Source organism: Gopherus flavomarginatus, chromosome 1, assembly GCF_025201925.1.
Source record: "Gopherus flavomarginatus isolate rGopFla2 chromosome 1, rGopFla2.mat.asm, whole genome shotgun sequence".
NCBI classification, from domain to species: Eukaryota; Metazoa; Chordata; order Testudines; family Testudinidae; genus Gopherus; species Gopherus flavomarginatus.
This window is the reverse complement of record NC_066617.1, coordinates 178,915,875-178,928,483: the sequence shown is the minus strand read 5'-3', so window position 1 is coordinate 178,928,483 and position 12,609 is coordinate 178,915,875. Positions and strand designations below refer to the sequence as shown.

The window sequence follows — 12,609 nt, the reverse complement described above, 5'->3', positions numbered from 1 at the left end:
CCTTTTAAGCAGAACCTTCTTAAATAGAATTAAGTTCTTGTCTTTCCCTTCTATATGAGGGTTCTAGGAAAGAACAGAAAAGGCCATACACATCTTACTTGCTCCCTTGTTGGTTTTAAAAGGTAGCCATTTTCCCAGCAGGTGCATGCATTTACCAGCTCAGGCTGTCATTGAATGTGCACTGTTCAGCCTAGAAGATTTAAAAAGAATAGGTCAAAACACTTTAAAAGCTGCCCTCAGAAATGCAGCCTCTAAAGTCATATAGAACACTGCACCGTTCAAAGCGTTTAAAGATTGTGTCAAAACTGATGAAGCTGCTTTATATGTTGAAGGGTTTTATCATTTGAACTCATTTTCCTATTAAATATTAGTGATTCTGTATTGGAGGATTAAGGCTTGCCAGGATCCGCAAATAAGAGCTTAAATGGCAGAGGAGAAATCTTAAAAGATGATTCAGAAACAAGTTTTGAAAAGATAAGCTGAATAAGAAAATAATAAACTTGAAGAAAGCATATGAGGTTTGATTACCACTCTGGAATAGTGTTCACATTGAATACTCTGAAGACAAGCTTATCAATCATCTTCCTTTCACCAGGTTTATATGTAAACAATTGATAAGGAAGGAACTGTTTTAGGGTTAGAGCAAGGAAGTAGGTGCCTGGACTCCTGAGTTCTAAAAAACCCACCTTAAAAAACAAAACAAAACCCATTTTTGCCATTAAGTATTTAGCAGTGTTTAAGTGAGGATAGAGAAGCAAAATTAAGGGAAAGCAACTTCCACCTGATAGGGCTCTTCAGAGCAAAGGTTCACTTGTCTGCTTACCTAAAGCCCAATGGTGAAATCCATTTAGGTGTGTGGAGTCAGAGCACAAGAACCCATCAGGGTGAGGCTGAAGAAAGTAATTTTGAATATATTGAATATGTTTGGATGAAAGCTGCTACTAGTAGTGCAAAGTATGATTATATGTTCTATTTTCTTGTTGCTAAGTGTCATTGTGCTTGGATTCAGGAGTTGCTTCTTGAAAATACCAAAATTAAATGTTTTCTCCTTAAAAATTAAAATCCTCTGTCCCTATCAAGAAGTCTGGTAGCATGCTGTTACACATTGGCATGTTTTGCTAGAGGAAAGAGCAAACAAAAATCAGAAGTCTGAATTCAGAGCAGCCAATCCAATTTTTTGTGAATTCAGAATAAGTGAACCCACTGTAGCTGAAAGCATGTGTCCAAGGTCAGATTTATTTTTCTGACAACATTTTAAATGCCTGAAAATCAGGGTTCATAATACAAGTTCCTGCCAGAATCTTCATTACCACACAAGAACAGCTTGTTCTTAGCAAGATGAAGAGTGTTTTGTTAGCATACTTCAGTCTCTCCCTCATGAGGTGAAGGAGTTACCCAGATATTATGGTGATAAGCATGGTATGAGCACCTGTATTGAATAGAATAGCTTCTCTTGCTTGACCGAGGATTTCTAGTTTGTCCTCATCACAATTGTGACAATTAGCCTGCAGTGCTGTGTCATTGTGAAATGATTATGCAGCAGAAACCAGGATTTTTAAGTTAAGGGTTAACTCTCCTTACTGACACTGTCCTGAATTTATACTGTGGAGGAAAAAGCAGACACAGTAACTCAAGGATTCTAGATCAGCCCTGGCTTTTGAGCTTAATATCACAATTCCAGTATAATACAAAGGCAGCTCTTTGTATTAAATTTCCCTTTGTTTAAAAAAAAATAAATCCTATTCTATTTACTAGTATTTACTTGATTGATCTACTCTTATTATTTGAGTAAATATGTACATAATTTAGTTATTTTTTAATAACTATTACCTAATTACATAATTGTGTAGTAATTAAGGATCTTATTACTAAGGTTTCCTATAGTCATATAATTAGATTGCATGCCAAAGAATAACAGAAAAATTCATTGCCAGTGACATAGTAGGTTATTTTCAAACTCATCGGATTTACTTTTGTTCTTTTCAAAAATAATTACAAGATTCTAGTTTGCATTGTACACTAATTGCCTATTACATTCCATTTTGGGGGTAATATAATAAACTGGTTTTGACTTGCGATAGTTCTTTATCATTTTAAAGTAAGTGCCCAAAACAGATTAATTTAGGGGTTTTATATAATTTAATTTCTTTTTAAAATAGCTGCATGTTTGACGCATTTAAATCCAAGGCAAGTATTCCATCTGAGATAGCTGATAATCCTCGAAATACGGACATTACCTACATCCACACTGGCTAGTTTAGGTGTGTTCCTACTATGGAAACTTATGATTTGACATGTTATAATGTCTTGTGATGTAATACAAACAGATTGGAATATTCTCTCTTGTCACCTCTCTTCTGGCACGAATGACACTATTGTAATGAAGTGTAACTGCTCATATTATGCTCCGTATTTGTTTTTAATTGGTCTATAAGAGGATTCAGCCTTCTATGAAGTGGATCAAACTTGTTTATTGCAAAGTATCTTTTTCCTCTATTTCAGTAGTGAGTGACTCTTTGCTAATTCCCATACAGTAATGCCTTTGCCATCTTTGGGGAAAATTGTTCACAAAGAAATGAATAACTACTACTTCAAGTAATATCATTATGGGTGTTCCCTGGGATGTGCATTTACACGTGCACTTGTTACTGGAGATTGTGCCCTAGATAACCCTCTGCTCCAATATGAGGATATTTGGGGGAGCAGAGTCACCATCACTGTAGGTCCTTCTCAACTGCCTGCAGCTTGAGAGAATGTTGTAGAGTCTGTTAGCTTGCCAAGCTGCTTGCTATTTCTCTTGCTTATTTTTTTTACTCTTTTTTAGTAGTTTATTTTATTTATTTTTCTGTTATTTTGCACAGTTTGTATTTGGGAGGAGTGCGCCTTCCATTCTCGTTTGTTTTTTTCTTAGGCCTCAATTCGTGGTCTTGAGTAACAAGTTATGTCCATGATCCTGGGCTTCAAGCCCTGCCACATATGTCATAAGTCTTTTTCCCTGCAGAGATAGATGCTTCTGCTTCTTCTGCCTGGGAGAGACTCTCATCCCCTCCAAATGTATCTGGTCAGGATTTAAAAGTAGACCTAAAAATTGAGGGACGACAGGCGAAAACTCTTGTTGGAATGTTGCCTGGGACCTGTAGAGTCTGAGTTAGATTGCCTTTCCCCCTGCTGTGTGTATATATATGTGTGTGTGTGTGTATGTGTATGTATATATATATATATTTTCAGTTACTCAAAGAGCCCTGGCGACCATCATCGCTCCTGGAGTAAACAAACATCTTGGGGACCCCTCAGAACTGCTCAGATCATAAAAAACAAGACATTCTGTTCCCCAAAATGGAGTCAAAGAAGGGAAAAATCACCCTGTTGATGATCCAGCATTCAGGAGACCTTGCATCCAAACAAGGGTTCTTCTGAGGCCCCTGTCTCCTGTAGTACCAAGACCATGGTACTGGCTAGGAAAACCACACCACGTACTGAGAAGCCATGTTGTAACACCAGAGTTGGCACTAGACCCAGCACCTCTGAAACACAATGGCTTTAAAGTTAAGCTGAAATCTTCATTGGTACTACCTTCCAGAGCCAGCAGAGAAGAGTGCACAGATAACACTTCAGTACCATTTCGAGTGTCACCCATTGTACTAACTCCTGAGGGTCCTTACTTGGAGTCTGGTACCTTCCAGGCTCCTTTTCCACAAGGATCTTTGGATCCTAGAAGAACCTGAGTCATTGTTGCTCGGAGTTACTAAGAGAGACTCTCTGCTGGTACCAACTTACTTCCTGGAATTGACCTATCCTACAGTCCTGCTATCTATAATGGTGACTGATCCTCAGTACTGATGTGGTCACTGCTTCCACACAAACTCATGGAGCATACTGAGAAGAGTTTCTGGCTGGGACAGATATATCCTCCAGTACCGTCTCACTAGCCAACCAAGATTCTACTTCTGGTACTGATGCAGTTACCAGATCCTCTCTGGTCTGCAGTGCCCACTTGATCCCTGGTACCAGCTACAGGTGCCTATACCAGGGTTGGGGCAGACTCCAGCCCCCATATTTTTAAAAGTGGAAAGGCCATGCCTACTCATTCTTTAACATGGGCAGGCGTGGAGTGGCAGTGGCAGGGCGCTGCGCTTCACAGCAGGAGAGCTGATAAGGTGATCCCCAATCTCTTCCCGGTGTGGGGCTGAGATGGGCTTTAGCCCCCCCACCACCATCATGGGCCCCCCTCTTTCTCCTCCCTCTGAGGCCCCAACCCCTGGCCAGACCATTAGCCAGAGCCATACCATAGTAAAGGCCATCCAGAGAAACCAAGCTGCTGTGGGGAGCCCTGGACCCTCCTTGTGCCTTGGGCGGCACACCCCAGCTCCCCACCGAGGGCAAATGGAGGGTCATGGGCTCCCCACAGCAGTACAGGCTCCCGGGTCAGCTCTTATCATGTCCCAGCTCTGGCTTCCGGCTTGACCAGGGGTAGGGCCTCAAGGGGAGGAGGAGCAGCAGAGGACAGGGCTCCAGGAGAAGAGGAAGAACGGGAGTGGGGCCACTGTCCCAACGGCAGTGGGGCCCTCAACTTCTATGTAGGTTCTGGCATCCCTGGTACCAGCACCATTTGCCCTTCTGATGGACACAGGGATGACATCTCGTTTGATTTTGAAGTGACCATACACTGCTCCTCTACTTTTCTGGTCCAGCCTGTAAGAAGTGAGTAACAACATCCCATATACACCCAATTTAGGCTTAATTAATTTTCATCTTTATTTATAAATTATTAGTGACAATAATTCTGACAGTTTCTCAGCATATATTTATGCCAGACAACAAACAGATAAGACAGAACAGGTAGGGACCCAAGTTAGCAAGTTCTAGGGTACTGGGAAGCTCTCCTGCACTTCATGGTCAGTCCCTGTTCTCCGGTCCAGTCCTTCAGTTTCATTCCTTAAGTTTCTGAACTGGTAATCTGGACTTGGGCCCTTATTCACTTGGTTTTTAATACTTTTTCATATTATGTATTCATCAGCTTTCCTCCAATCAACATTAAGCATTGTATCTTGCATAATCCATACATATGCATGTGAAAGCTTTTTACACAACTTCTACTGTTAACGCTATTTTCATGTCATTATGTCCTCATATCACCTTCTTCTTGTTTGTCCCAGTAATAGGGACTTTTAGCATTGCATTTTGTGTATTTATTATACCAGTGCTTTTCAACCTTTTTTCATTTGCGAACTCCTTAAAAATGTCAAGTGGAGGCGCAGACACCTTTGGAAATTTTAGACATAGTCTGCGGACCTCCAGGAGTCTACGGACCACAGGTTGAAAACCACTCTATTACACTATTTAACTTCCTCCAGCATACTAACAAAAACACTTTTCCAGTCAGCAAGAAGTATCTAAACAAATCTATATACTAGAAAGAGAGGCAGCACTCATGCAGGCAAAAGCTAGGCCAAGACCTTGGCGCAAATAGTATCATATCCAAACTCAGCCTATTCAACCTATTTTCACCATTCAACCATTCTTCATCTTAATATTTCAGTATTATAAATCAGCATATGTGTATCATGCATGCCATTCTACATTATTCATTAACCTTTATTTTTTTATTTGAATGGGTAAGTTATGAGGGAACACAATGACTTCTGTCAGCATTTCTTGTCGTCTTCAACCGTCGGTTTCTAGGGGATTTTTTTGCTCAAGAGTTCTAGCGTCATGCTTGTAAATTATTAAAAAGCCTTGCTAGTAATTTTACCTATTGCATTTTTGAGGGGCCCTTTTATTGTAGGGCCTTGATAATCAGTTTTTCCCCAATAAGTCTCCCTCCCTTGAGATGCACCCTGAGCAAGAAATTCCCTGCAAGACATACAGCTGGCAAACCTGGCAAGGAGAACCCTGGTATTGCCCCTTCTCTTATGACCTTTCTCAGTGGTCTTATTGGAGCTCATCGGTCTCTTATGGTGACTAACTCCTACAATATTCCTTTTCACAAGAAGACGCACCAAAAACCACCACCACCATCCTTTGACCCTTCTCCACAGGAACAATTTGTAGAACAGCTAGTGACAGCAGGGGAAGAAGAAACACACTGTGATGGGTTCGATCACAGAGAGACCCCCTTGGGACTGTCATCTGATGTGCTGAAATTACTTCAGAGCCTGATTTCCTTGCTAGCTTGGGACTCCAGAACCCTGTCTTGTTGAGCCAGACACGCTAGCCTGCTGCAGCACAGACACGGGGTCTGGGTCACATCCCCAAGGCTGCAGGCTTTAAGTGAAAACAGCTCTGCAGGTTACCTGACTTCAGCACCTAGATACCCAGCTCCCAGTGGCGTCCAAACCCAAATAAATCTGTTTTACTCTGTATAAAGTTTATACAGGATAAACTCATAAATTATTCACCTTCTATAATACTGATAGAGAGAGATGCAGAGCTGTTTGCTCCCCCAGGTCCTAATCACTTACTCTGGGTTTACTAATAAACAAAAGTGATTTTATTAAGTTGTTAAAAAATAGGATTTTAGTGGTTCCAGGTAATAACAGACAGAACAAAATAAGTTACCAAGCAAAATAAAGCAAAAACACGCAAGTCTAAACCTAATACATTAAGAAAGTTATTACAAGTAATATCTCATCCTCAGAGATGTTCCAATAAGCTTCTTTCACAGACTAAACTCCTTCCTAGTCTGGGTCCAATCCTTTCCCCAGGTACTGTCCTTGTTAGTTCCAGCAGCCATCTCAGGAGGTAACTAGAAGTTTTCTCATGACTGGCCCCCTTTGTCCTGTTTCACCGCCTTTTGTAGCTCTGGCATGAGACAGGAATCTTTTGTCTCTCTGGGTTCCCACCCCTCCTCCTACATGGAAAAGTACCAGATTTAAGATGGATTCCAGTATCCTGTGACGTGGTCACATGTCCTGTGAGACCCCAGACTCCATTCTTCCTGGGCTGGCCCACATGTACACAGGAAGGTTTGCACGTAAACAGAGCCATTTGCAGTTAATTGATTCTGAAACACCCTTAATGGCTTCCACTTAATGTTTTCATCAGTAATAGAAGTTTATATCTTATTCTCCTAACTCCAGACACAGAAATAATACATGCAAACAAATAGGATGAATGCACTCAGTAGATTATAACCTTTGTAATGATAACTTACAAGAGACCTTTTGCATAAAGCATATTCCAGTTGCATCATATTCACATTCTTAAGCATATTTTCATAAAGCATATGGAGTGCAATATCACAAACACCTTCCCACAAATCCTCCTTGCCTTATAAGGCTTTTATGTCTACCCCCGCCATCTTATACCAGTGATTTCAAGGCCTTTCAAGATCACATTAAATAAATAAGATCTTACAAATTCTGTCACAGGAGATAACAGGAATCCTGCATTCCTCGTTTAACATCCCCCATATGTCTCCTCACAGTAAACTCAACTTGCCCATCTTGATGCTCTGGCCGCAGCCCATGTGGTATGGCAAATTCCTGCAACCACACCAGTTATATGTAAACAGGCTGACAAAAAAATACTATATTCCACCAAGAGACTGTGTGGTTTTTTTTCTCCCACCCTACGCCTAATTCCTTGCTGGTTGAGGCAGTCAACAAATGAAATAGACATCGATCCCATTTGATTCCGTCTAACAAGGAGCTAAAACAGCTAGACCACTGGGCTGCAAGAGCTAATCCTGTGCCTATTTGCAGTTCAGAGTAGCCAATTATCAAGACCTGATGGCAAAATGCGATTTTTGCAAACTATTGCAAGGTTTCTTTTTTTATTGAACACCTGCCAAAGGACCAGAGGGAACAATTCTGAGCCCTCATAACAGGCCAGACAATCACCAAGGAGGATCACCCCTTGAAGGAGACCAAGTTGTTCAGTCATGCCACAAACGAGTCTCTTCATTCGCTTAGAGACTCCTAGGTGACACTATGATCTCTGGGTATTTATACACCTGCAACAAAGAAAAAATGCAGTGTATCACAGATGGCTCAATTCTGTTGCCCAGTCCACTACAAGCTCATCCTGGCAAAAATAAGCCTAGAGTCACTAAGAAAGAGGGCAACCTCTACAATGACTTGCCAGTGGGCAACATCCTCAAAACAACTACTTTGACCCATTGATCTAGGGTCATGAACTGTCTCCTGCTCCGGATCCTGCACTGCATCTATCTCCCCTTGAACTGTGTGAGGGTCGACATCTCCAATTTTCTACCTTCCTGGGAGCTCATCACCTCAGTCAGATGGACCTTGGAGGTGATTTCTGTACATTTTTTTTCATTCAGTTCATCTCCTTCCCACTTGCCTCACCCTTCCCCATCCTTCTTCAGGGCCCTTCTGACGAGTGTCTCTTGAAGCAGGAGATCCAGTCTCTCCTAACAATGGGGGTGATAGTACCTGTTCCACTGGAATTCATCATGAAATGATTGTATAACTGATACTTCCTGGTTCCAGATAAGAATGGGATGGAGACCAGTTCTGGACGTTGGAACTTTGAACACCTTCATCTATGCACAATTGTTCAGAATGGTAACCCTAGCAGGGACAATTCTCTCCCTGGATCTGGGAGATTGGTTTGTTCTTCAGCCTTCATGATGCTTATTTTCACATAGTCATGGGCCCCTTGCAGAGGTTTTTCCTACATTTCATGGTGAGCAAGGACCACTACTAGTATTGCGTCATGTCCTTCAACCTCTCCACTGCCCTAAGGATCTTTAGCAACGTCCTCTCAACAGATACAGCCCATCTTCTCCTGATGGGAATAATCTTTTTTCCCTACATGAACAATTGGCTCCTAAAAAGGCCATTCATTTCTTGAGATACAGAAAGCAACCAGCAAGCTCCTATTTCAGTTCACTCCCTGGCCTCTGCCTCAATGTGGAAAAATCGTCACTCACCCACTGAATGCATTGACTTCATTGGCGTCACTCTGGATTCATCCACTGTCAGAGCATACTTGCACACAGATAGGTTTGCCCCAAAGTCCAGCCTTCAAACCACAGCAACTACTTGCCTACAGCTTCTGAGCCTTCTGGTATCCTGTACTTTGTGATAGCCTTAGCAAGATTACACTCCTGATGTCTTCACGTGTGGTTGAGAACTGTCTACAGTCTCCCAACAAGCATAGTCTATCCAAGCAGGTGTCCATACCTCTAAGGGTCCTTGGTTTTCTAAACTGATGGAGCGAGCCACAAAAAATATGTGTAAGAGTTCTGTTGTTGCAGCCTCTGCCCGCAGCGATCATCCCAAATGGACGCCTCTCTGATAAGTTGAGGCCCGCACTTTTAGAATTTAGCAGCTCAGGGCATATGGTCAACATACTAGAGCTCAGAGCGGTTCACTATGTTGCCAGGTCTTCCTACTCCACATCAGGGGCTACACAATACAAATAATACTGAACAGAACAGCAAGGTACTATATCAGTCAACAGGGAGAAAGAAGATCCCAGTCATTATGTGCCAAATCCATAAGACTATGGAACTGTTGCTTATCACAGTGTATGCAGATCTTAGTGGTTTATCTACCAGGACTGCAGAACATAGTGGTGGACTCTCTCCGCAGCCATTTCTACATCAACCACAAGTGGGAGCTGAATAATGAGGTATTCAAAAGAATATGTCTTACCATGAGTCATCCGGAGATAGATCTCTCCATGATATCATCCAGTGCAAAGTGCAGATTATTATCTTCCAGGGGAGGGCACAGACGCAACTCACTGAGAGGTGCCCTAGTCATCCTTTTGCCTCACGTACTGCTGTACACTTATCCCCACCATCTTTACTTCTCAAGATCCTAAACAGATTGAAACAGGAAACATTAGTAGCCATTCTTATAGCACCATTGTGATTGTGATAGATGTAGTTCTCAGAGTCGGGTTTACATGTCTTGGCAACCACCTCTCTCCGCCTCCCTGGACAGTGAATCTCCTCATGCAGAAGTTATGCTTCATCATGCACCTCAAGACCTGGCTTCTAAATTGCTGTCTCGTATAGAACAGGACTGCAGATGTGTACAACAATACTGCTTAATAGTAGAAAACCCACAATAAAGAAGACTTGTCTGCAGAAGTGGAAATGCTTCCAGGCTTCTCTCCAATTCGGCCTGACCCACATTCTTGATTACATTCCAAATTTAAAAAACACTCATTTATTGCTGAGCTTGATTAAGGTTCATCTGGCTGCTATGCAGTCTTTCACTCCCCCACTCCCTGAAAGGTTTTCAATCTTTACTCACCCAACCACTATGAGGTAAGCTTAATCAGGAAATTCACCTACTGGTTTTTTATCCCAAGTCTCACTCATCCAGAGAAGAAGCAAGCCTCCATACACAATGTAGGAAAGACTCTCGCCTTCTACCTTAACCAGACTAAACCCTTTAAGCCAGGGTTTCTCAAACAGGGGTCACCGCTTGTCTAGGGAAAGCTCCTGGTGGGCCATTCCGGTGTGTTTACCTGCCCCATCCACAGGTCGGCCGATCGTGGCTTCCACTGGCCATGGATCACTGCTCCAGGCCAAAGGGAGCTGCTGGAAGTGGCAGCCAGTAAGTCCCTCGGCCCGCGCTGCTTCCAGCAGCTCCCATTGGCCCGGAGCAGCGATCGGCCAGACTTGCAGATGGGGCAGATAAACATACCGGCCCGGCCCACCAGGGGCTTTCCCTACACAAGCGGCGACCCCTGTTTGAGAAGCCCTGCTTTAAGTTAATCTTGATCACAGAATGAATGAAGAGGCATCCTATCTCTACGCAAAGACTGTCCAAATATATTTTGGAATGTAACTTGACCTGTTATAATGCTTCAGAAACTTGTTCCTCTTCTGGAGTGTTTGCTTGTTTCACCAAGGCTCAGTCTGCCTCTGCGGCCCTACCGAAAAGCATGCTCTGCAAATGTGAGAAAAGCATTTCTCACATTTGCAGTGCAGTCCTCTGATCTCCAGTGCATGTTTTCCCAGCAGTATGCTATTGTGCCTGCTTCCAGAGCTGATGTGGCTTTCAGTGACGGCATTCTATAGTCTGTACTCAATCTACATCATCAGCACCCTCCTCCATAACTGAGGTACTGCTGAAGGAACTCCTGAAGTGGAGTACCCATAGGGACTATATTCAAAGAAGGAGGGGAGGTTACTTATCTTGTGGAGTAACTGGAGTTCTTCAAGATGAGTCCCCCTGTGGATTCTTCACTACCCACCCTACTTCCTGTCTGTCTGTCTCTTCTCACTGGACTTCTTGGTTCAGAAGGAATAGGAGTGGCAGTGGGTCCACTCCCGGTATATCCTTGTACCATGGCATAAGGATATCTAGGGCACAGTTGCAGACCCACAGACACTGCTGATGAAAATCACCAGTCAAGAGTGCACAGATGTGTGTACATCTGAAGTGGAACACCCATATGGACGCACATCTCAAAGAACTCCAGATACTGTACATGGTGGGTAATCGTCAGAGGTGGAAGTTGTTCAGGGGGCTGTCACAAGCCTCCTGATAAATCTGTCCAATCTAAGCACAGATCAGAACCATCTCCAAAATGGTTGAAATAGCAAGGTTTCAGATGCGTAAACCCTGCTAGAGTATTCACATTGCCTCTATGGGAGCCAGTTAATGGGCTTTGGAATACACAGAATTATGGGACATATGAGGTAGCATCTCACAATTCATACGGTTTCCTCTTCTGACCACGTAGTTTGGTGAACCATCAATGGTTTTAGTTTACTTTTCAAATCCACATTGGTATCTTTTTTTCCCTTTATATGCATTGTGCAATTTACCAGACTGCCTATTCTTTTTCTCTGGCTTGGAAGTAGCCACTCTTCATTCCCTTAGTTTGTTGGTATGAGGCTGGGTTGTAGGACTAGCTTTGGAGGAGAATACAGTAAGCACTGTTCAGAGTCCAACGAAACCACTTTTAAACTACACTGTGTTCAACCAAACCAACCCCGCCAATCCTTTTTTTTTTTTTTAAGGATTTTTCAGCTCTGTTATAAAATGAGTTTTAAATTTTGTAGATTTAAACTATATTAACTGCTCCTATACCATGCTTTTTTCTTTAAGGTGGTTTAAAGTATATGCTATGGGCAGGACCTTTTCCCTTGCAAAACTGCCAAAGGATTTTTAGTGACTACAAACAGGAATTAAATTTTCAAATGAAACTTTAAAATGGTAGCTCCTGAAGAATAGTGCCGTTGAGCCACCTGCAAGATGGGTAACTCACTACTTACTAAAAGGATAGAGACATCTTCTTCTGAGGCATCAGGCCACACTGAGTTTTCTTTGTATGTCTTCAGCCCAATTACTAATGGGACTCCCGGCTATTTAATTGAATTTGATAAGAGCCCACCGCTGTGCGTAAAACACTTTAAAATCCTTTTATGTATAAATGCTAGTGCAAGCAGAATGCTTGATACAGAGCCAAAACCCTGTATTTGGAAAAGTAACTCCAGATGTAGTGGTAATGATTGTCTGGCTGGCTGCAAATTTCCTGACTTCTCTTTGGACAGACATGTGATGTTGATGGAATAGTTGACCATTATTGAGAATAGTTTAACTTTTCTTCTGTTTCTGAAACAGATCTGCTGGAGAGGCTCAGTTTGAACCTCAAAATATAAAATCCAGTAAAAGT

General features: G+C 42.4%; 1 protein-coding gene across 2 annotated transcripts in view; it reads left to right on the top strand.

The window, feature by feature from the left end:
• Positions 1 to 12,609, top strand: part of POU2F1 (POU class 2 homeobox 1) — a 216,109-nt gene that overhangs the window by 160,227 nt on the left and 43,273 nt on the right. The gene's annotated exons all lie outside the window — the stretch shown is intronic.